Source organism: Pongo pygmaeus, chromosome 16, assembly GCF_028885625.2.
Source record: "Pongo pygmaeus isolate AG05252 chromosome 16, NHGRI_mPonPyg2-v2.0_pri, whole genome shotgun sequence".
Classification (NCBI taxonomy): Eukaryota; Metazoa; Chordata; class Mammalia; order Primates; family Hominidae; genus Pongo; species Pongo pygmaeus.
This window is the reverse complement of record NC_072389.2, coordinates 49,199,182-49,224,424: the sequence shown is the minus strand read 5'-3', so window position 1 is coordinate 49,224,424 and position 25,243 is coordinate 49,199,182. Positions and strand designations below refer to the sequence as shown.

General features: G+C 41.7%; 1 protein-coding gene and 1 pseudogene across 5 annotated transcripts in view; both read left to right on the top strand.

The window, feature by feature from the left end:
- Positions 1 to 25,243, top strand: part of FRMD5 (FERM domain containing 5) — a 336,834-nt gene that overhangs the window by 194,089 nt on the left and 117,502 nt on the right. The window lies entirely within an intron of this gene.
- Positions 16,555 to 17,753, top strand: LOC129014649 (actin, cytoplasmic 1-like; annotated as a pseudogene).

Genomic DNA, 25,243 nt, shown 5'->3' with positions numbered 1-25,243 from the left:
CCCACCCCACAACAGTCCCCAGAGTGTGATGTTCCCCTTCCTGTGTCCATGTGTTCTCATTGTTCAATTCCCATCTATGAGTGAGGACATGCAGTGTTTGGTTTTTTGTCCTTGCGATAGTTTACTGAGAATGATGATTTCCAATTTCATCCATGTCCCTACAAAGGACATGAACTCATCATTTTTTATGGCTGCATAGTATTCCATGGTAGATATGTGCCACATTTTCTTAATCCAGTCTATCATTGTTGGACATTTGGGTTGGTTCCAAGTCTTCGCTATTGTGAATAGTGCCGCAATAAACATACATGTGCATGTGTCTTTATAGCAGCATGATTTATAGTCCTTTGGGTATATACCCAGTAATGGGATGGCTGGGTCAAATGGTATTTCTAGTTCTAGATCCCTGAGGAATCGCCACACTGACTTCCACAATGGTTGAACTAGTTTACAGTCCCACCAACAGTGTAAAAGTGTTCCTATTTCTCCACATCCTCTCCAGCACCTGTTGTTTCCTGACTTTTTAATGATTGTCATTCTAACTGGTGTGAGATGGTATCTCATTGTGGTTTTGATTTGCATTTCTCTGATGACCAGTGATGATGAGCATTTTTTCATGTGTCTTTTGGCTGCATAAATGTCTTCTTTTGAGAAGTGTCTGTTCATATCCTTCACCCACTTTTTGATGGGGTTGTTTGCTTTTTTCTTGTAAATTTGTTTGAGTTCATTGTAGATTCTGGATATTAGCCCTTTGTCAGATGAGTAGGTTGCGAAAATTTTCTCCCATTTTGTAGGTTGCCTGTTCACTCTGATGGTAGTTTCTTTTGCTGTGCAGAAGCTCTTTAGTTTAATTCGATCCCATTTGTCAATTTTGGCTTTTGTTGCCATTGCTTTTGGTGTTTTAGACATGAAGTCCTTGCCCATGCCTATGTCCTGAGTGGTAATGCCTAGGTTATAAAAACCCTAGAAGAGATCTGGTTGTTTAAAAGTGTGTAGCACCTTCCCCTCACTTTTTTCCTCCTGCTCCGGCCATGTGAGATGCCTTGCTTCCCGTTTGCCTTCCACCATGATTGTAAGTTTCCTGAGGCCTCCCAAGAAATAGAAGCCGCTATATTTCCTTTATAGCCTGCAGAACTGTGAGTCAATTAAACCTCTTTTCTTTGTAAATTACCCAGTCTCAGATATTTCTTTTTTCTTTTTCTTTTCTTTCTTTTTTTTTTTCTTTTTCTTTTTCTTTTCTTTTTTTTTTTTTTTTTTTTTTTTGAGATGGAGTTTCACTCTTTTTGCCCAGGCTGGAGTGCAATGGTGCGATCTCAGCTCACTGCAACCTCCACCTACCGGGTTCAAGTGATTCTCCTGCCTCAGCATCCCGAGTAGCTGGGATTACAGGCACACACCACCATGCCTGGCTGATTTTGTATTTTTAGTAGAGACGGGGTTTCACCATGTTGGCCAGGCTGGTCTCAAACTCCTGACTTCAGATGATCTGCCTGCCTTGGCCTCGCAAAGTGCTGGATTACAGGCATGAGCCACCACACCCAGCCTCAGGTATTTCTTTATAGCAGTATGAGAGTGGACTTAATACAGATGGCTTCTTTCCTTAAACCTCATGAACCAACCTCTGCCAGCTTCAGACTTGTCTTGTGCAGCTTTCTTATCTCTCTCAGCCTTCACAGAATTGAGGAGAGGTAAGGCCTTGCTCTGGATTTGGCTTTGATTAAAGGGAATGCTGTGTCTTGTGTGATCTTCTATCCAGACCACTAAAACTTTCTGCGTATCAGCATGAAGACTGTTTTACTTTCCTGTTATTCATGTGATCACTGGAGTAGCACTTTAAATTTCCTTCAAGAACTCTTCCTTTGCATTTACAAATTTGGCTCACTATTTGGCTCAAGAAGCCTAGCTTTCAGCCTATCTCAGCTTTCAACCTGCTTTTCTCACTAAGCATAATCATTTTTAGCTTTTGATTTAAAGTTAAAGACATGTGACTTTTCCTCTTACTTGAACACTTACAGGCCATTGAAAGGTTATTAATTGGCTAATTTCAATATTGTTGTGTCTCAGGGTATAGGGAGGCCCAAAGAGAGGGACTGAGTTGGGGGAACAGCTGGTTGATGGAGCTGTGAGGACACATAAAACATTTGTTAAGTTCGCCATCTTCTATGGGCATGGCTTATGGTGCCCCAAAGCGAGTATAGTAGTAACATTAAGGATCACAGATCACCATAAGAAAAAATAATAATAATAGAAAACTTTGAAATATTGCAAGATTTAACAAAACGTGACACAGAGACATGAAGTGTGCATGTGCTATTAGAAAAATGGTGCTAGTAGACTTGCTGGATGCCAGGTTGCCACAAACCTTCAATTTATTTAAAAAAAAAACAACAAAAAGAAAATAGTATCTGTGAGTCACAATAAAGTGAAGCACAATAAAATGAGATATGCTTGTACTGATATGTACACACATAGGTATACATACATGTTAAATAAAAACTATGGCATTTTCTCTGGAAGTTTGATTTAACATTCATTTGAAGTACCTTGGCTCACTGGTGTGGGTGTGTTACTAAATTTCTTGTAAGGACAGATTCCTCTTTGAGAGAATGCTGGTTTGAAAAATAAATATGAGAGCTATTGGTCCAAATTGCTATTATAGATTAAAAATCAAATTGTTTTACAGAAAATTTTTAGTCAAACCATGCTGCCAAAATAGGGGGTGAAACAATTCATAATGCTGGGTTCCTAATAATTTATTCATTCAACATCAGCAAATATTTGTTGAGTGTCTACAGCTTGCTGGACACTGTTCTAGGCCCCTTTGTTCTTCAGTGAACAAAAGAGACAAAAATTCATGTCCTCATAAATTTTAGCAGTGATGCAGGGGTGGAGAATAAGCAATGAATAATAAACATAAAAAATCAGTAAATGATATAATATATGGTATATTAGAAAGTGATAAGTGCTGTAGAATACAAAAACATAGGGTAGGGTAAGGAAAATGGGGACTGCTATAGTTGGGAGGGTGGTTGTAATATCGAGTATACATATCAAATACAGTAGTCAGTGTGGGCCTTGTTGAAGTAAGATTGAACACTTGAAGGAAGTAAAATTATCGTTTCTGGCAAAGGAATCATAGCCAAGGGCATAAATAAGATTATAGCTGTAGAGTGTGACAAATAGCTAGAAGGCTATTGTGTTTGGAGTAAAGTAGGATGATGAAGGGAGTAATAGGAGGTGAGGCCAGAAAGTTATAGGGACATTTTTAGGACTCTGGGTTTTACTCTTGAGTGAAATAGGGAACCATTGCAGGGTTTTAACAACGTACATCTGAGTCTTTTGTAATCATTGGAATGTTAAGAGGAGTGATTGAAAGTGACTTACATTTTTAAAAGCACTACCCTGATGTTGATGACAGACTGATTAAGGGGCAAGGGTAGAGGCAGGAAGACTAGCTGGGTGCAATCTAGGCCCAAGACGATGGTGGTGGCTTGGACCAGGGTGATTGATAGCGGTGGAGGTGGTAAGATGTGGTTAGATTCTGAAGACATTTTGAAGGTAGAACTGATAGGATTTTCTGACAGATTAGATAGATGTGTAGTATGAAAGAAAGAGTAAAGACTCCAGGATGATGCCAGGGTTTTTTATCTGAGCAACTAGAAGGATGGAGTTGCCATCAACTGAAATGGGAAAGGCTGTGGGTGGACCCCATTTGGAACAAAAGATCAAGAGTTCAGTCTTCTGCTGTGGTATGACTTGGGAATTCTGAAACTACTTTCCTTGTATCCTGGGACTGAGCACATAAGTAAAGTGAGGATAATAGGAGGTAGGTCTCTCATTGTTAGAAAAGGGAGTTACAAGTATGGAAAGGGGGGAGACTAGAATTAAGGGAAGAGACCACCCCTCATATTGTCTTATGCCCAATTTCTGCCTCCAAAGAAAGAAGAAGTAAAAACGAGAAGGCAAAAATGAAATCCACAGGCAGACAGCCCAGCGCCGCACCCTGGGCCTGGTAGTTAAAGATCGACCCCTGACCTAACCGGTTATGTTATCTATAGATTCCAGACATAGTATAAAAAAGCACTGTGAAAATCCCTGTCCTGTTCTGTTCCATTCCAATTACCGGTGCATGCAGCCCCCAGTCACATACCCCCTGCTTGCTCAATCGATTGTGAGCCTCTCACACGGACCCCCTTAGAGTTGTAAGACCTTAAAAGGGACAAGAATTACTCACTCAGGGAGATTGGTTTTTGGAGACGTGAGTCCGCCAATGCTCCCAGCTGAGTAAAGCCCTTTCTTTCCACAACTCAGTGTCTGAGGGGTTCTTGTCTGCGGCTCATCCTGCTACAGAATGAACCCTTTGAAATTGGAATAGAATTAGAGATATTAGTGTAAACCCATGGTTTTTAACATTGAGATACAGAAATGGATATAAATATACACCCTCAAACATACTTTCTTAACTTCATTACTGAGAAGGCCTGCGACGAATGACCCTCCAATAACAGTGATCACACAACACCCAGATGTAAGTTTTTAAATGCCACTCTCCACTAAAAAAATCAGGTGCCTTTGAGAACTAGCTGATTCTGGGCCAGGGCAGAGAAAGGGTAAGATGAGCCTGGGACATCTTATTGTGCTAGAAACTTTAAAAGTGCTCAAGTAATGATGACATGTCAAAAGGACAGGAAACAACTTGAAGGGGCTCACTGTGGCCAAACCTAGGAGTCTTTTGGCATCAAAATAAAGAATGAACTGGGTGCAGTGGCTTGCCAGGCATGGTGGCTTATGCCTGTAATCCCAGCACTTTGGGAGGCTGAGGCAGGTGGATCACTTGAGGCCAGGAATTTGAGATCAGCCTGGCCAACATGGTGAAACCCCGTGTCTACTAAAATTACAAAAATTATCCGGGTGCTAATTAGCCAGCTACTCAGGAGGCTGAGGCAGGAGGATCCCTTGAGCTCAGGGGTTCAAGACAACGTTTTGAAACCCCATTTTTACAAAAAATACAAAAAAATTAGCTGGGCGTGGTGACATGTGCCTGTAGTCCCAGCTACTTGGGGGGCTGAGGCAGGAGGATCACTTGAGTGTGGGAAGCGGAGGCTGCAGTGAGCTGTGTTCATGCCACAGGACTCCAGCCTGAATGACAAAGTGATTTTTGTCTCAAAAAAAAAATAAATAAATAAAATTGGATCTTTGTCTTATGCCATATACAAAAATAAACTCAAAATGGATTAAAGATTTAAACATAAGACCTGAAACCATAAAAATCCTAGAAGAAAATATAGGGGGAAAGCTCCATGACATCAGTCTTGGCAATACTTTTTTAAATATGACACTAAAAACACAGGCAACAAAAGCAAAAACAACAAGCAGGGCTACATCAAATTAAAAAGTTCCTGCACAGCAGAGGGAACCATCAACAAAATGAAAAAGTGTCCCACAGAATGGGAGAAAATATTTATAATCCATATGTCTGTCTAATAAGGGATTAAATCCAAAATATATGAAACTCATACAACTCAATGACAGAAAAACAAATAACCTGATTTAAAAATGGGCATAGGAGCTGAATAGACGTTTTTCCAAGGAAGATATAAAAATGGTCAACAAGTATATGAAAAGGTGTTCAACATCACTGATCATTAGGGAAATACAAATCAAAACCACAATGAGATAGCACTTCAAACACGTTAGAATGACTATTATAAGAAAGACAAAAGATAACAAGTATTGGTGAGAATACTTGTTATTGGTGAGAAAAGGGAACCCTTGTACACTATTAATGGGAATGTAAATTAGTGTAGCCATTTTGAGGCTGGGCATGGTGGCTTGCACCTATGGTTCCAGCTACTTGGGTGGCTGAGGTGGGAGGATTGCTTGAGCCCAGGAGGTTGAGGCTGAACTGAGCTGTGTTCACACCACTTCACTCCAGCCTGGGCAACAGAGCGAGACCCTATCTCCAAATACTAAAAAAGTATAGCCATTTGGAAAATCAGTATGGAGGTTCCTCAAAAATTTTAAAATAGAACTACCACAGGGTACAGTGGGTCACACCTGTAATCCCAGCACTTTGGGAGGCCAAGGTGGGTGGATCACCCGAGATCAGGAGTTCAAGAACAGCTTGGCCAACATGGCAAAACCCCGTCTCTACTAAAAATACAAAAATTAGCTGGGTGTGGTGGCGCTTGCCTATAATCCCAGCTACTTGGGAGGCTGAAGCATGAGAATCGCTTGAACCCGGGAGGCAGAGGTTGCAGTGAGCCGAGATTGTGACACTGCGCTCCAGCCTGGGGGATACAGTGAGACTCTGTCTCAAGAAAAAAAAAAATAGAACTACCATGTGATCCAGCAATCCCACTTCTGGGCATATATCCAAAGGAAATGAGTTGAAGAGATTTCTGCACTCTCATGTTCATTGCAGCGTTATTCACAATAGCCAAGAAATGGAAACAATCTTTTAAGTGTTCATTCACAAAAGAATGGACAAAGAAATTGTGGTAGGGCGAAGTGCAGTGGCTCACACCTGTAATCTCAGCATTTTGGGAGACTGAGCAGGAGGATAACTTGAGCTCAGGAATTCAAGACCACCCTGGGCAATATAGTAAGACCTTGTCTCTACAAAAAAATAAAAAATAGCTGGGCATGGGGCATGCCTATAGTCCTAGCTACTAGGGAAGCTGAGGCAGGAGCATGGCTTGAGCCCAAGGAGTTTGGGGCTGCAATGAGCACTCCAGCCAGGGTGGCAGAGTGAAATGCTGTCTCCAAAAAAACAAAAATAAATCATGGCATATGTATATATATACACACACACACAAATATAAAATGGTATATCATGTATGTGTGTGTATCTGTATATCACACATATATCTGTGATATAGATATTCCATTGTATATGTGTGTGTATATTCACATATATAGATACACACACATGCGTATACAATGAAATACTACCCAGCCTGTAAAAAGGTGGAAGTCTTGCCATTTGTGACAACATGAATGCAACTGGAGGGCATTATTCTGAGTGAAATAAGTCAGAGACAAATACTGCATGATCTCACATATGTGGAATCTAAGAAAGTCAAACTCATAAAAAGAGTAAAAAAGTAGTTACCAGGAGTCAGGTGTGGGGGTAGGGAAATGGGAAGATGTTGGTAAGAGGGAACAAACTTGCAGTCATAAGTAAATTGTGGAGACCTGATGTACAGCATGGTGACTATAATAATAATGAATTGCATACTAGGAAAAAAGTTTTTAAATGAGTGTAGAGTTTTAATTTTGCTAGATGAAGAGTTCTGGAGATTGGTCGCACAACAGTGTGAATGTACTTGACACAACTGAACTGCACACTTATAATTAAAGGCTGGGTGCGGTGGCTCATGCCTGTAATCCTAGCACTTTAGAAGGCCAAGGCAGGCAGATCACTTGAGGTCAGGAGTTCGAGACCAGCCTGGCCAGTATGTCAAAACCTTGTCTCTACTAAAATTACAAAAATTAGCCAGGCGTGGTGGCACACACCTGTAATCCCAGCTACTCAGGAAGCTGAGGCAGGAGAATCGCTTGAACCTGGGAGGTGGAGGTTGCAGTGAGCCGAGATCACACCACCGCACTCCAGCCTAAGCAATAGATGGAGACTCCGTCTGAAAAAAAAATAAAAATGAAAGCAACTTGTGAAGAGAGAAGAAACAGTGTTAACAGCTGAGGAATGAAATTATCGTCTGTTTGTTTCCTATCCCTAGCATTTGATGATTACAGCTTATTTTCTTTTTTCAGAAGTTTTGGTGCTTGCTTGCCAGCAGGTTGTTCCCAGAGATTGTCTGTGTTCTAGAAAGTGATGTCATTTTGCATGGTAGAGAGCAGCTGGATAGAAATAGGCCTGCCTATCTCATGGCAGGGCGGAGTCTTGGAATGCAGAGTCTTTCATTCAAATCATACTGAACTTCCTGATGTGAAATCAGCCATCATCTCACAAGCTCATCTCATCAATTTCCTGGTAGAAGCAGCTGTGCTGCCAGGGATAGAATCCTCTGGCCAGCCATTATTAGATCTGAAAAAGCACTCCTTGTTTTCTCTTTAGTGCTCAAGCCTTAGTGTCTGCCAGTTTGAATGGCAGTGGAGTTTAGGGATTTGTATGTACTTAAACTGAATGAGGTAGAGAGCCTAATGGTCATGACAGAATTGACAGACACCCTCTCCGTGGAGTGTTGGATCACATATGCATTGCCTCTGATCAGTCTGCTTGTTTGAAACTAATGTCAAAGGCAATATCTAGTGTTGCCTCTTACCTTTAATAGGAAACTAGAAATAGAACCCTTGTTCACCTGTGCAGAGATTTGCCATCAGAGAACTTCATCTGTCCTTTAATACTTTTGCTGTGTCCTGGAAATGATTTCTTTACTTGTCTTCCAGGATATGTCACTCATTCCTACCAACTAATAATAAGCATATCTAAATCTTGTAGACCACTTTGCAATTTACAAAGTTATGTATCTATTATCTCATTTAATCTTGATAGCAGAACTAAAAAGGCGATAGTCTTATTCCCATTTTGTGGAGAAGGAATCATAGCTCCAGATCATATACCACCTGTAAACAGCTATGATCGTTATATCCCTGATGACAATACCTTAGTTCCACATTGAACCAGTTGAAGAAATGTAGCTTTGTTAATTATATTATCTAACAAAGTCTCTTTAGTGTGATGTAGGAAATGCCTCACACAAAGGACCATTTTACTATATATAGTATAACATCATGTTATATACCTTAAATATATATAATAACATTTTTTTAAGACAGGAAAAAGAGGCCTTTAAGAGGCTTACTGGAAGTAGATGGGAGATCTCAATGTCGTGAATGTTGAAGAACATATCTTTTTGTTTTCATTATGGTTTTGTCGTGGTTGTTTGGAAACAACACAAGTCATATGGACTGAAACTGTTGTTTCTTGTGGCGTGCATGATCATTCTGATTTTTCTATAAAGAGTAGAGATAGATAGACATGTTTCCTTTTCATCATTTGCAAGCATTGTCTAGATTATGGGGAGGCAACTGCCACTGTTAGATTTCAATAATATAAAAACTTAACAACAGAAATCAGGCCCAGGGGAAAAATCCACTCACTTTGGCAGCAGAACTATATCAAGAAAGCTCAGGGGCAAGGAGACAGTTTCTCCTATGGAGACACACTAGGTTCTATCAGCAATTCTGGTATCCTGTGTCGTTGCCAGCAGGCACCCTGAAGGGAATGAGATGAACCACAAGAGAATGTGTTGGTAAGAACATATCCTTTGCAACCTTACTGCAGAATGGGGAATTTCTTTTGAGCTTGATCCATTTTTGTTCCCTAGAGTCAAAAATTATGTTTTCTTGAGGAATCTCAAGAGTAGAATCTTTGGGTGTGGATTGGGGAGAGGAGTGGGCAGAGAACAGGACAACAATGAAGGCTGGTTTTAAAGAGGTAGAGCAAAGATGCCGTAAACAAGCATAGCAGTTAGAGTATTGTGAAATGAAATTTGGGAGTTACCCTTCAGGCCTTTATCATCGTAAGAGTCATTTTCTTTCTGGTGCTAGCAACATTCTTCTGTTAAGGTAGGTCCCCTGTGTCTCTCTTCTTGAAAGTAGGAGTTCAAACTTTCTCTCTTTTCCTTCTTCTCATCATGACTAGAGTATACCTGAGCAGATATTTGTGTTTGTACATTCTAGTTCAGTGATATTCATGTTTTAATCATTGGAAAGCTTTAAAGAAATATCAATGCATGTATCATTTTTTTAAAAGCCCCCCACATGATTCTAATATATAGCCAAGGTTGACACTGTTCAAGAGCAGTGTTTATCAAACTTTAATTTGTAAATGAATCATCTGGGGATCTCTTTAAAAGATGGTTTCTGCTTTCAGTAGATCCAGGATAGAGCCTAAAATTCTGCATTTTCAACATGAAAAACACTTTGAGCAGCAAATTCCAGAACAATGGTTCTCAAACTGGTATACAAAAAAAAAAAAAAAAATCAGCTGAGGAGCTTAAAAAAAAAGGCAGTCCCTACTCAGATCAGTTCAGTAAGAATCTATAGGAGAGAAACTGAGGGTTTGAACATCAGCTAGATGGTGAAATTGAACTTTATAGCGCTCATCACCTCACAGAAATATCAATGTAAACAACTATCCATGCCTGAAAATACCTTCACAAGAAATAGGGAAATCAGATGAGAGATTATAGCAATGAGGTATCATGTAGAAATAAGAAAAGATACATTGAAGAGGGCAGGAAAGACAGTTTTACGTTACCCTCGTCACACTTACCCAAACCTCAGATAGCACAGCATGGAGAAAGATACCCTCTGTGTGAGGGAAGGAGAGTGAGTACCGGACATTGCCTCATTCCTCAACACTGGGCCTGTCCCAGTAAAACCCATCACTGGGTAGGCCCCCATGGTCCCTGACTCCAGGCCCGTACCTACAGACTAGGCTTCCAAGTCCACCACAGTGCCAAGCTAGATCCTGCAGCCCCAGGCTCCAGGCCTGCTCAGTGGACCCTGCCTCCAGGCCAGCCCCTGCAGACCTAGTCTCCAGGCCCACCCCAGGTTCCAGAACAGCCCAGAGGCAGGTCAGCCCACACAACCCCAGGCTTTAAGCCTGCCCCAGTGCCAAGGCAGCACCCTAGGCCTCAGACACCAAGCCATCACCTTCAGACACGGGCTCCAGGCCAGGCTGATCCTCGTGACCCCACCCTATAGGGGAGCCTCTGCAGCCCTACACTCCAGCAGCTCCGGGGTTCAGCCCTGTTCTAGCAGATCCAGGGTCCAGGCTCATCCCAGTAGACCCCAGCACTGGGCTGGAAACCATGGACACAGGCTCTAGGAACATCCATGTCGACCCAGGTTCCAGGCTGGCTCTCATGGCTCCAGGACCTACGTTAGCCCTCAAAAACCTAGCCTCCAGACCTAACCTCCAGGCACATCCCCATGGACCCAGTCTTCAGGCCAGTCCCCAGGGTTCCAGGTACCATGCCAGTACCCATGATCCCAGGCTCCAGACTAGCTCCTATAGATCCAAGCTTCATTCCTGCCCTAACACCAGGCTGGCCCCAGGCTCCAGGCCAGTCCCCATAGACCCAACCTCCAGTGGACCCAGAATCCAAACCTGCTCCAGCAGACCCAGGGTCCAGACCTACCCCTGTAGACACCAGTGCCAGGACAGTCTCCATGAACCATGTCTCCAGGACCACTCCTGGTGACCCATGCTCCAGGCCAGCTCCTGTGGACCCAGGACCCAGCCTGCCCCCACAAACTCAGGCTCCAGGCACACCCCAGCACCAGGCCAGCCTCTTTGAAATCAGGCTTCAGCCCTTTGTAGCTGCAGGGTCTTCATCCATGGATTTAACCAATCACGGATCACAAATGTAGTTAAGCCTACATTGGTTACATCTGTACTAAACAGGTGCAGACTTTTTTCTTGTCATTATTCCCTGAACAATACAGTATAACAGCTATTTACATAGCATTTACTTTGTATTAGGTACTACTAGTAATCTAGATATTTAAAATGTGTGGGAGGATATGCATATGTTGTTATATGCAAATACTGCATTGTTTTATATAAGGGACTTGAGCATCTGTGGATTTTGGTATTCTCAAAGGGTCCTGGAACCAATTCCCCACAGATGCTGAGGGATGACTATATTCAAAGTGCTAAAGGAGAAAACAAGAATACCTGGAAGCTGTCCTTCAGAAATGGAGAGAGAAAGGCTTTCTCAGATAAGCAAAAGCTGAGGGAGTTCATCACCACCAAACTTGTCTTATGAAAAAGGCTGAACGGAGTTCTTCAAGCTGAAAGAAGAGGATGCTAATTAGTAAACATTAAAACATATAAACTCACTGGTAAAAGTAAGTACACAGTCAAATTCAGAATAATACTGTAATGGCGGTGTGTAAGTTACTTATATCTTTAGCATGAAGGTTAGGCAAAACTATTTAAAAATACTAATAGTGCTGGGTGCAGTGGCTCACACCTGTAATCCTAGCACTTTGGAAGGCTGAGGTTGGTAGATCACTTGAGGTCAGGAGTTCGAGACCAGCCTGGCCAACATGGTAAAACCCCATCTCTACCAAAAAATAAAAAAATTAGCTGGGTGTGGTGGCATGTGCCTGTAGTCCCAGCTACGCAGGAGGCTGAGGTAGGAGAATCACTTGAACCTGGGAGGCCAGTATTGCGCCATTGAACTCCAGGCTGGGCAACAGAATGAGACCTTCTCTCAGAAAAATAAAATAAAATAAAAATAATAATAGCTATAATAATTGCTTAATGAATACACAATATAAAAAGATGTAAATGTTGATAGTAAAAGCATAAAATATGAGGGGCAGGTAGAGTAAAACTATTGAGTTTTTTTATGCACTCAAAGTTGTTATCAGTTTAAAATGGCCTGTTATAACTATAAGATGTTCTGTGTAAGCCTCATGGTAACCACAAAGCAAAAGCCTATAGTAGAGTCACAAAAAATAAAAAGTAAGGAATCAAAGCCTAACACTAGAGAAAATAAATCACAAAGGAAGATAGCAAGAGAAGAAGGAAAAAAGGATCCACAAAACAATCAGAAAACAACTAATAAAATGGCAGTAGTAAGTCCCTACCTATCAATGATTACTTTGAATGGAAATGGATTAAATTCTCTAATCAGAAGGCATAGAATGGTTGAATGAATTTAAAAAACAAGACCCAACTATATATATGCTGCCTACAAGACACTCATTTCACCATTAAGGACACACATAGATTGAAAGTAAAAGGATGGCAAAACATATTCCATGCAAATAGAAATCAAAAGAAAGCAGGGGTAACTATTCTTATGTCAGATAAAATAGACTTTAAGTCAAAAGCTGTAAAATGAGACAAGGTCATTATATAAAGATAAGGTCAGTTCATCAAGAGACTATAACAATTATACATATAGATGCACCAACAATGGAGCACCTAAGTATATTAAACAAATATTAAAGGACCTGAAGGGAGAGACAGATTGCAACACAATAATAGTAGGGGACTTTGATACCCAACTTTAAGCAATGGACGTTTCATCCAGACAAAAAAAATCAATAAGGAAGCATTGGACTTAAACTGTATTTTACATCAAATGGACCTAACAGACATATACAGAACATTGCATCCAGCAGCAACATCATATACATTCTTCTCTAGCACACATGGAACATTCTCCAGGGTAAATCATATGTTAGGGCCAGATGCAGTGGCTCACGCCTGTAATTCCAGCACTTTGGGAGGCCAAGGCAGGAGGATCACGAGGTCAAGAGATCAAGACCAACCTGGCCAACAAGGTGAAACCTTGTCTCTACTAAAAATACAAAAAAATTAGCCGAGTGTGGTGGCACGCACCTGTAGTCCCAGCTACTCGGGAGGCTGAGGCAGGAGAATTGCTTGAACCTGGGAGTTGGAGGTTGCAGTGAGCCGAGATCGTGCCACTGCATTCCAGCCTGGCAACAGAATGAGACTCCATCTCAAAAAAAAAAAAAAAAAAAGAGAAAAAAAAAAAACCCATTATGTTAGAGCACAAAACAAGTCTAAACAAATTTAAATGAGTTTAAGATTGAAATCATATCAAATATATTTTTGCTCACCAAAGTGTGAAACTAGAAGTTAAGAACTGGAGGAATTTTAGAAAATTTCCAAATATATGGAAATTAAACAACATGCTTCTAAACAACAAATAGGTCAAGAAGTTAAAAGGGAACTTTTAAAATATCTTGAGACAAAAATAGAATACAACATACCAAAACTTATGGAATGCACCAAAAGCAGTGCTAAGGGGTGAGTTTGTAGCAATAAACATCCATCAAAAAAAGAAAAAGGGCCCATTGTCTCATGCCTGTAATCCCAGTGCTTTGGGAGGCTGAGACAGGAGGACCACTTGAGCCTGAGTTTGAAGTTACAATGAGTTATGATCATGCCATTGTACTCCAGCCTGGGCAGAGGAATACCCCATCTCTAAAAATAAAATAAGAATTGGAGACTGATTTGAGTAATAATAAAACTCCAGTCCAGCCGGGTGCAGCGGCTCACACTTGTAATCCCAGTGTTTTGGGCGGCCAAGGCAGGTGGATCACCTGAGATCAGGAGTTTGAGACCAGCCTGGCCAATGTGGTGAAACCCTGTCTCTACTAAAAATACAAAAATTAGCTGGGCATAGTTGCATGCACCTGTAGTCCCAGCTACTCAGGAGGCTGAGGCAGGAGAATTGTTTGAACCCAGAGGCAGAGGTTGCAGTGAGCTGATATCGCACCACTGCTCTCCAGCCTGGGCAACAGAGTAAGACTCCATCTCAAAATAAATAAATAAATAAATAATAAAACTCCAGTCCCTTGCAAAAAAAAAAAAAAAAAAGAATTTACAACCTTCTCATCAGTAAATATTTGGACATATTCAGGAATGCCCAACCACCAACCAATACTGGACATTTTTGCTGTAGAGACAATTCTCAAGTCTAAAACTCCACGTCAGATTAAAACAAAACAAAAACAAACTCAGAACGATCTCCAACTGGAAATTTGATTAAAGAACAAATTTCATTTCTGCTGTGAGACTCATTAGTGGAGAATATTTGTAGTCCCTATTTCTAAAGCCAACTTTATTATTTTCAAAGCCAGAATTATAGTAGAAAGCAAATATTCCTAGTAGTATTTTTTTAATAGAAGATACCTTATCCTCAAATAACTTATAGTTTAAAGAGTTTCTGTTTCTCTCATACTTCATCTTGTTGGGAGCTATCAGCATTCAGGGTTTGGATTTTTTCTGACACATGGTTTCCTTCTGGAAAGCTACTAATTAGAAAAAGGATGCAGGGCTAGAACACTGCGCTGTGTTAGAGATTTTATTATTGAGCCATCTCCAAAGAATGTTGGACCAAGATTCAAGTTTAGCAGAGCTAATACATAAATGGAGTTGAGAAAACAGGAGAATGGAGAATACATCAGTGCCCTCTTTGAAAACATCAATCCCTTACCTGGTAGGCCTGATGATTTTTAATGGAGACGAGATTGTGGATTTTTTGTGGCAAGAACCGTCTAGTTTAATGTTCAAGAATTATCAGCACCGAAGACAGATCAAAAGGTCAATATTTGTCCTCCCTGTAAATGCCTTGTCCTGGGAGGGTGTTAATATGCCCAATTTGGCAATGAATTTATGGATTTTTATAATGAATATCCATATTTCAAACCCAGGCAGGTGCTCTGGAGCAGTACTGTCTGAGGGCACAGAATGCAGCAGCAGCAGTAGCAGCAGCAGCAAAGACCTGTCCCAGGCATTCAGGGCTCATTTGTATGGATGCACCGATGCTGTGGGAGCTGCGTACATCAAAGCCACTGCAGTCCCCATCACAGAGCCTCACTGAAAAAAGGATTGTTCTGCAGCTTTCCTTTCCCATCAGAGTTCCACTCCGTAATCTAATGCCCTTTAGCTGGAGAGGATCTGGGAGAAAGGGAGCTGAATGTGCAAAGCAAAGAACAATTTAAGTAGAGGGCTCAAAAATAATTGGCAGCTTTGGGTAAAATAAAGTTCTACAATGATAAAAATCACAGCATCTTAACTCTGGCAGAGACCTGTACAGGTCATACAGTCCATCTTCCCTTGCCTGTTTTCAAAACTTAAACCATTCCAATTGGATAAGAACTAATTTTTCATTTTAGGACTTGCAGAAAGAAAATTACAGAGCTCTCTTTGAAATCTGTTCTAATATATAGTACCTCTTTCACTGTAAGTTCATTTTTAAGTCAACCCAAATCCATCATGTTCCAGTTAAAATTGGTTTTTGTTTGTTCAGTCATCTATAGAGATGTATAATGACTAGTCAGTATCCCTTATGTAAAAGTCATTGAAGATCAGCCATAGTTAAATTACCACTTCAACTGTCTTTTCAGTGGCTAAAATCTATCAAGTTCCTTAAACAGTTTTTCTATGGCCAGTTTTTTTAGTCTCTTACCTGTTATTATTATCTTCTCTTCATTTTCCATGCCAATCTTTGGTTGTAAAGCTTAAACTGGACCCAGTTGCTGTAGAAATATCTGATGATGAGTACTCAGTACAATGAAAAACTCACCTCGTGTTTCCTAAATACTTGTAGTTTTTGCTTTGCACACTAATGTGAGAACAAAACTTACCATGCTGGCTGACTCTATATGATCTTAATAATCAATGAGAAAATTTATGATACATAAATGTGTCAAAACATTTGAAACTCTATTTCTATTGGTTATAAATGTATAGAGAAATGAAAAAACATAGTGAAACTAATGTTAGTAAGCTGTAATTTAAAACATTATAAATAATGAGAAAAGAAATTTTATTTATAGGCATACCGCAGAGATATTGCAGGTTTGATTCCAGACCATTGCAAAAAGCAAATATCACAAAAAAGCAAAGTCAGACAAATATTTTGGTTTCCCAGTGCATATAAAACTTATGTTTCTGCTGAGACCGTGTCCACCCTGCAAGCACAGAGCCTTGCCCTCGCCTCTCTGCCACCCATCCACACCCGCCGCCAGCTCACCATGGATGATGATATCACCATGCTTGTCGTCGACAATGGCTCCGGCATATGCAAGGCCAGCTTTGCGGGTGACAATACCCACCCCGGGCCATCTTCTCCTTCATTGTGGGGTGCCCCAGGCACCAGGGCATGACAGTGGGCATGAGTCAGAAGGACTCCTATGTGGGCGACGAGGCCCAGAGCAAGAGAGGCATCCTGACCCTGAAGTACCGCATCGAGCAAGACATTGTCACCACCTGGGACGACATGGGGAAGATCTGGCACCACACCTTCTACAACGAGCTGTGTGTGGCTGCCAAGGAGCACCCCATGCTGCTGACCAAGGTCCCCCTGAGCCCCAAGGCCAACCACAAGAAGATTACCCAGATCATGTTTGAGATCTTCAACAGGCCAGCCATGTACGTGGCCATCCAGGCCGTGCTGCCCTGTACATCTCTGGCCGTACCACTGGCATCGTGATGGACTACGGTGACGGAGTCACCCACACTGTGCCCATCTGTGAGGAGTATGCCCTCCCCCACACCATCCTGCATGTGGACCTGGCTGGTCAGGACCTGACTGACTACCTCATGAAGATCCTCACCTAGTGCAGCTACATCTTCACCGCCACAGCCAAGCAGGAAATTGTACATGACATCAAGGAGAAGCTGTGCTATGTCACCCTGGACTTGGAGCAGGAGATAGCCATGGTGGCCTCCAGCTCCTCCCTGGAGATAGCTACAAGCTGCCCGACAGCCAGATCATCACCATCAGCAAAAGCAGTTCTGCTGCCCTGAGGCGCTCTTCCAGCCTTCCTTCCTGGGCATGGAATCCTGCGGCATCCATGAAACTACCTTCAACTCCATCATGAAGTGTGATGTGGACATCCTCAAAGACCTGTATGCCAACACAGCGCTGTCTGGCGGCACCACCACGTACCCTGGCATCGCCAATAGGATGCAGAAGATCACCACCCTGGCACCCAGCACAATGAAGATCAAGATCATTGCTCCTACCAAGCGCAAGTACTCCATGTGGATCGGCAGCTCCATCCTGGCCCGGCTGTCCACTGTCCAGCAGATGTGGATCAGCAAGCAGGAGTATGATGAGTCAGGCACCTCCATCATCCACCGCAGATGCTTCTAGGCAGACTGTGACTTAGTTGCGTTACACCCTTTCTTGACAAAACCTAACTTGCACAGAAAACAAGATGAGACTGGCATGACTTTGTTTTTTTATTTTGTTTTGTTTTGTTTGGCTTGACTCAGGATTTAAAAACTAGAATGGTGAAGGTGACAGCAGTTGGTTGGAGTGAGCATCCCCCAAAGTTCTACAGTGTGGCGAGGGACTTTGATTGTACATTGTTCTTTTTTTAATAGTCATTCCAAATATCGTGAGATGCGTTGTTACAGGAAGTCCCTTGCCCTCCTAAAAGCTACCCCACTTCTCTCTAAGGAGAATGGCCCAGTCCTCTCCTGTGTCCACACAGGGGACGTGATAGCGTTGCTTTCATGTAAGTTATGTAATGCAACTTTTTTTTAATCTTTGCCTTAATACTTCTTTATTTTGTTTTATTTTGAATGATCAGCTTTCGTGGCCCCCCTTTTTTGTCCCCCAACTTGAGATGTATGAAGGCTTTTGGTCTCCCTGGGAGTGGGTGGAGGTAGCCAGGGCATACCCGTACACTGACTTCAGACCAGTTGAATAAAAGTGCATGCCTTATAGAAAAAACACTTGTGTTTCCACTGTATTGTAGTCTAGTCATTGTGCAGTAGCATATGTCTAAAAAAACAATGCACATACCTTCCTTAAAAAACACTTCGTTGCTAAAAAAAAAAAAAAAGCTAATGACCATCTGAGCCTTCAGTGAGTAGTAATCTTTTTGCTGCAAAAGGGTCTTGCCTCAATGCTGGGGGACCTTGCTCTGTATTAGGTTTTGGCTTAAGGGAATGTTGTGGCTAGTTCGATCTTCTGTCCAGGGTCCTCAACCCCCAGGCCACAGACCAGGCCACACAGCAGGAGGTGAGTGGTGGGGGGGCAAGAGAAGCTTCATCTGTATTTACAGCTGCTCCCCATCACTTGTATTACTATCTGAATTCCGCCTCCTGTCAGATCAGCAGCAGCATTAGATTCTCATAGGAGTGCGAACCCCATTGTGAACTGTGCATGTGAGGGATCTAGATTGCATGCTCCTTATGAGAATCTAATTCTTGATGATCTGTCACTGTCTCCCATGACCCCCAGATGGGACTATGTAATTGCAGGAAAACAAGCTCAGGGCTCCCACTGATTCTACATTATGGTGAATTTATAATTATTATATATTACAATGTAATAATAGGTTGGGCATGGTGGTTCACACCTGTAATCCCAGCACGTTGGGAGGCCGAGGCAGGTGGGATTGCTTGAGGTCAGGAGTTTGAAACTAGCCTTGCCAACATGGTGAAACCCCGTCTCTACTAAAAATACAAAAATTAGCCGGGCATGGTGGTGCATGCCTATAGTCCCAGCTACTTGGGAGGGTGAGGCAGGAGAATTGCTTGAAACCGGGAGGCTGGGGTTACAGTGAGCCGAGATCGCACCACTGCACTCTAGCTTGGGCAACAGAGCAAGACTCCGTCTCAAAAAAAAAAAAAAAAAAAAAAAGTAATAATAGAAATAAAGTGCCCAATAACTGTAATGCGCTGGAATCATCCTGAAACCCCCTGAAACCCCCTGCAACCTGGTCCGTGGAAAAGTTGTCCTCCACAAAACTGGTCCCTGGTGCCAAAAAGGTTGAGGACTGCTGTTCTATGTAGACCATTAAAACTTTCTCCATATCAGCAAGAAGGCTCTTTCACTTTACCATTCATGTGTTCACTGGAGTAGCACTTTGAATATCCATCAAGATCTTTTTCTTTGCATTCACAACTTGGCTAACTGGCACAAGATGCCTAGCTTTTGGCCTTTCAACATGTTTTTCTCATTAAGCTTAATCATTTCTAGGTTTTGATTTAGAGACATGTGACTCTTCCTTTCACTTGAACACTTAGAGGCCATTGTAGGGTTATTAATTGGCTTAATTTCCTCATATTGTGGTGTCTGGGGGAATAGGAAAGCCTGAAGAGAGGGAGGAAAATGGAGGAATACCCTGTAAATGGAGCAGTTAGGACACACACATTTATTGGTTATGTTCACTGTCTTCTATGCGTGTGGTTCATGGCACCCCAAAATAATTGCAATAGTAACATCAAAGATCACTGATCACAGATTAACATAACAGATATAATAATGAAAAAGTTTGAAATATTGCGAGAATTAACAAAATGCAACAGAGACACAAAATGAGTACATGCTGTTGGAAAAATGGTGCTGAAAGACTTGCTCAATGCAGGCTTGCTACAAACCTTCAGTTTATTAAAAAAAAAAAAACCCACAATATTTACAAAGCACAATAAAGTGAAGCACAATAAAACCAGCTATGTCAGTATTTATTAAAAAAATCCCAAGTACTTTAACAGTACTTGCCTCCTTTTTGTCATATAGTTTATGATACTGAGAAAACATTTTTTCTGTGCCTTGGTGAATTGTCATCATACTCCCTCCTAAGTTTGGATGAGCTTCCAATATTTTACACTTTGTGCTTTCAGTGTCATGAAATATCTGCAAGAGTTTCTTTAATGTGAAGTTTTTGCCAGCATCACTTCCTCTGGGACATCTTCATACTTTTTGTCACAACCACTTTCCTCATTTACATTGATTAGTTTGCCTTCACTAAGTTCCTCTGGTGCATATCTAGAGTCCCTTAAATAGCATCAATGTTAATAATCTCACAGTTAGCTATTTCTTCTATAACCCTATTACATTCCTGTTACCACTTTTTGTTACTTTGCTGCATTTTCATCTTCGTTAGCCAGTTCCCTCTTTCAGTTATCGTTTTTGGGTTTCATCATTGGAAGACAAGGAGGCAACCCCACTGCACACTTTGTTGTTTGTGCATTAACTGAATAACAGATGCACAGTGACTAGTCACCGACAGACTGTGAAAGAAGTGATGTGATTTGTCACTGATCGTGATACACATCTGTTATTTATGTTGTGAACTGAAGAGCTAGCAATCAAGTTTGTACTTCATGTAATTACTCACAGTTAATAAACCATGGCAACTGAAATTTCAACCCTGTTGTTTGGGGACTGACGTTCTTTCATCTAAGAACCATGCAAAGTGAGGACAACCTCAGTCAATTCCTACATTCCTTCAGGCCAACTGCTAATTTTCTGATTCCTGGTCAGTTATCTACTCTGACATTCAGATCTTTTTTTGATATATATGCCTTACTAACTTCATCTTAGTGAAGTTTCTCTTTCTTCTCCAGGGGCAATACATTTGATCTTTCCTCTCTGACATTTATGCTCTTGGCTTCTGACCATTCCTTCAATCTCTAAGTTTGTTTGAAATACTGATTTGCCCCGCTAGCTTGTGATCATTTGCAAATTAAATAGACATTTCTCCATTCATTAATGTGAATACTTATTCCCACAGAATGTCAGTTCCTGAATACCAGCACAGGTTCACCCAGCCAGCTCATCCTTATCCTTTGGTCATACGGTCCAGTCAGTTGTGTAAGGGACTCTGTAAAGGTCCTGGGTGGGGCCTCAGAATCTATATATTTAAATGTTCTCCATATTATAGCTAAGTTTGATTTATAATATAAACCACGCTTTCCTGGCTCTTAGTAATCTTACTATAGACTAGTAGAAGTTTAGATCTGACAGATATACTAGAGATTGTCTTGTCAAACCTACTCATTTTATAAGTGAGAGAACTAAGGTCCAGAGTTGCCAGATGACTTGCCCATGGCTTCCCAGTTACAAGCAGAGTAGGAACTAGAACTGATGGTTCCAAACGCCCAATCTTTCTTTTTTTTTGAGATGGAGTCTCACTCTGTCGCCCAGGCTGAAATGCAGTGGCCCAATCTCGGCTCACTGCAAGCTCCGCCTCCCAGGTTCACGCCATTCTTCTGCCTCAGCCTCCCGAGTAGCTGGGACTACAGGCACCTGCCACCACACCAGGATAATTTTTTGTATTTTTAATAGAGATGGGGTTTCACCATGTTAGCCGGGATGGTCTCGATCTCCTGACCTCGTGATCCGCCTGCCTCGGCCTCCCAAAGTGCTGAGATTACAGGCGTGAGCCACCGTGCCCGGACTTTTTTTTTTCTAGACAGAGTTGCTCTGTCACCCAGTTTGGGGTGCAATGGCGCAATCTCGGCTCCCTGCAACCTCCGTCTCCCAGGTTCAAGCGATTCTCCCACCTCAGCCTCCTGAGTAGCTGGGATTACAGGTGTATGCCACCACGCCCGGCTAATTTTTGTATTTTTGGTAGAGACAAGATTTCACCATGTTGGTCGGGCTAGTCTTGAACTCCTGACCTCAAGTGATCCACCCACCTTAGCCTCCCAAGGCGTTGGGATTACAGGCGTGAGTCACTGCGCCCACCCCAAACTCCCAGTCTTTCAACCTAATTTCCATCCTGTGGGATACAGTGAAAGTCGTTCATCATCATCTTTTTCAAACTCTCCTGTGGTGATTTTCTTTTTCTATGTGAATCTGTGGAATAATATCTGAAGAGAGATGCTCAAGTAAGTGTCTCTGTAGTGAATGGGAACGCAGTTGTGGCAAGGATTGTTGAGGTAGTAGGAGCTATGGAGGCCTGGAGCAGCTCTGGAGGCCTTAATCCAGTCCTGCTCCAGTGCTTACCCTCTGCCTGCTCTGTGCCTGCCCACTGGTGCCTAAGCTGCTGTCCACTGGGGGCTTAGGTATCTGTTTGACTTGTGCACACAGTGCTTGTTTCCGGAGGCAGTGTGTAGAGGAGAAGATGGGGATGCGGGATTGGGTAGAGGTTGAATATTCTGTAAAGCTTTTTCTATTTCCATAAGATATTCTCACAACTGAAGACTCTGGCCTTCAGGTTTGCTGACAGAGTGAAATGAGTCTGTCTGTAATTCTCAGAGACGCACTAAGGAGTAGAGCATCATCCCTTTGATATGTTGTGTAAGTTCATGAAAAATGAATGGGGAATGTTGAATAGTATGTATAATAGCAACGTTAATGCTTACATATCCATTCTGGCTTGAAGAAAAACAAAAACAGAATTTTGCTACTTCCTAATCTCCCTGAGTTCACCTGTCACAGGCAACAGCAGTGTTTGAAATGCTAATGTGTCTTGTAGCCATTTTAAAGACTGAAGAGCTGCATAGTTCAGGGAAACTGAGATCAAGGGACTTCTTTATAAATTGTCCTTACCTTTTCTCTAGCACTTGCTGCCTGGGACCCTGGCCTCTCACTAGGCCCCGGAAGATGAAAGATAGCATTTCACAGCAACATGACATTTTAGAGCCAGAGGTGGAGATGGTGGATGGGGGGAGGACCTTAGTACTCTTCTGCTTCGATTCCGATTCCAAAATTTTTGTTTTCTCTACTGAGACCCCAAGTGGTCAACGAACTTAGCTACAGTTGCACAGTTTGTTTAGGGCTAGATTTAGACTAAAGCTCAGGTTTCCTGATTCCCAGGTAAATGTGGTTTTGGCTGTATCATATTGTGCATAAAAACATTGTCAGACTTCTTAAATGAAATACAAAATCCTGGGTGATTTGGCAGTTGTGAATCTTGCTGGCTATAACAGACTTTTGGAGGAGATAGGACTGTATTTTTATAGCTGAGGAAACCAGATCAAGGAAACTAGTGTAAATAATGGTCCAAGGGCTGAAAAAAAAAATCCTCACAGCCTCCCCATTATAACTTTTCAACTTAGGGTGCCAGAAAAGTCTCCATTAATGATTTAAGTTAAGGTTTACATTGAAGGCTGGGACAAAAATGTATATAAAGCACCTAGTTTGCTTATGTATAGATACATTAGATCTCAGAGTAAAGAGAAGGGAAAGAGTATCTTTAAAAATTAGAAGACTGGGGCCAGGCATGGTGGCTGACACCTGTAATCCCAATACTTTGGGAAGCTGAGGCTGGTGGATCACTTGAGGTCAGGAGTTTGAGACCAGTCTGACGAACACAGTGAAACCCTATCTCTACTAAAAATACAAAAATTAGCCAGGTGTGGTGGCACATGCCTGTAATCCCAGCTACTTAGGAGGCTGAGGCAGGAGAATCACTTGACCCCGGGAAGTGGAGGTTGCAGTGAGCGGAGATCACACCACTGCACTCCAGCCTGGGTGACAGAGTGAGATTCCATCGCAAAAAAAGATTGGAAAAAAGATACTTGGGGAAATTTAGTTTGCAAGTGACTACCTAGTTTTTTCTTTCCAACTGAAGGTTCACATTAGCATCAATAAATGTTTTACAGCAAGTCTCATACCCTGATTTAAAAAAAAATACCTTTTGTTCTTTGGAAACCATATCAGAGGTCTATTTTTAGGTAATTATTTTCATTTTCTATCTTCAGAAAAAAACTTTAAAAATACAGTTTATGAAGACCCAATATGTTCTTTAAAAACTCCTTGGTAGGACTGCTAAAGTTCCATTTCTCCCCTAATGAAGTATAAAAATTGAATTCTTAATGCAGATGAAAGTGTCCTATTCTGGGGGGAAAAATGCCACAAAGGACACTTCTTAGTAAGGAAGTGAGCACCAAGATTTAAGGCAGGAAAGGATAAGCTAACTCTACTGTTTTGTACAAATGCAGTTGAGTTTATGATCAGGACTGCCTTTATCTGTATAGCTGCTAACCCTCAAGCGTTAAAGTGAAAAAAAACACCAGCTGCCAGGCTTTGGGTTGTACAAAAAGAGGACCTGGACAACAAGAATCCTTTTACTGGATTGATTCCATTGATGTTTTGTCCTTGATGTCAAGAAGCACCTTGCTAGTAAAGGACTGCCTTTTAAAGTTCTTCTGATATCAGACAATGCCCCTGGCCACCCAGAACCCCATGAGTTCAACATCAAAGACATCGAAGTGGTTACTTGCCCCGAAACACAACATCTCTAATTCAGCCTCTAGGTCAGGGAATCATAAGGACCTTTAAGGCTCATTTCACACAGAACTGTATGGAAGGATGTCAACCCTATGGACGAGAACCCCAATAGAGAGAACATCAAGAAAGTCTGGAAGGATTACAGCATTGGAGATGCCATCATTATAGAAAAAGTCAGGAGAGCCATCAAGCTCAAAATAATAAATTCCTGCTGGAGAAAACTGTATCCAGATGTTGTACATGACTTCATAGGATTTATGACAGAGCTAATCAAATAAATCATGAAAGAGATTGTAGATATGGCAGAAAAGTGGGGGAGAGGGGAGAGGTTTAAAGGTTTAAAATATGGATCCTGGAGAACTGCAAGAGTTAACAGACACCACACCTGAGAAATTCACAGAAGACAACTCGATGGAGATGAGTGCTTCTGAATCAGTGCTAGACAATGAGGAAGAAGATGTAGAAGAAGCAGTGCCAGAAAGCAAATTGACATAAGACCATCTAGCAGAAGGTTTCTAATTATTCAAGAGTGCTTTTGACTTCTTTTATGACATGGATCCTTCTATGATATGGGCACTGAAACTAAAGCAAAAGGTGGAAGAAGAATTGGTACCATATAGAAACATTTTTAGAGAAATGAAAAAGCAAAAAAATCAGAAATTACAATGTATTTCCATAAAGTTACACCAAGTGTGTTGGCTTCTCCTGCCTCTCCTTCCACCTCCTCTACCTCTTCCACC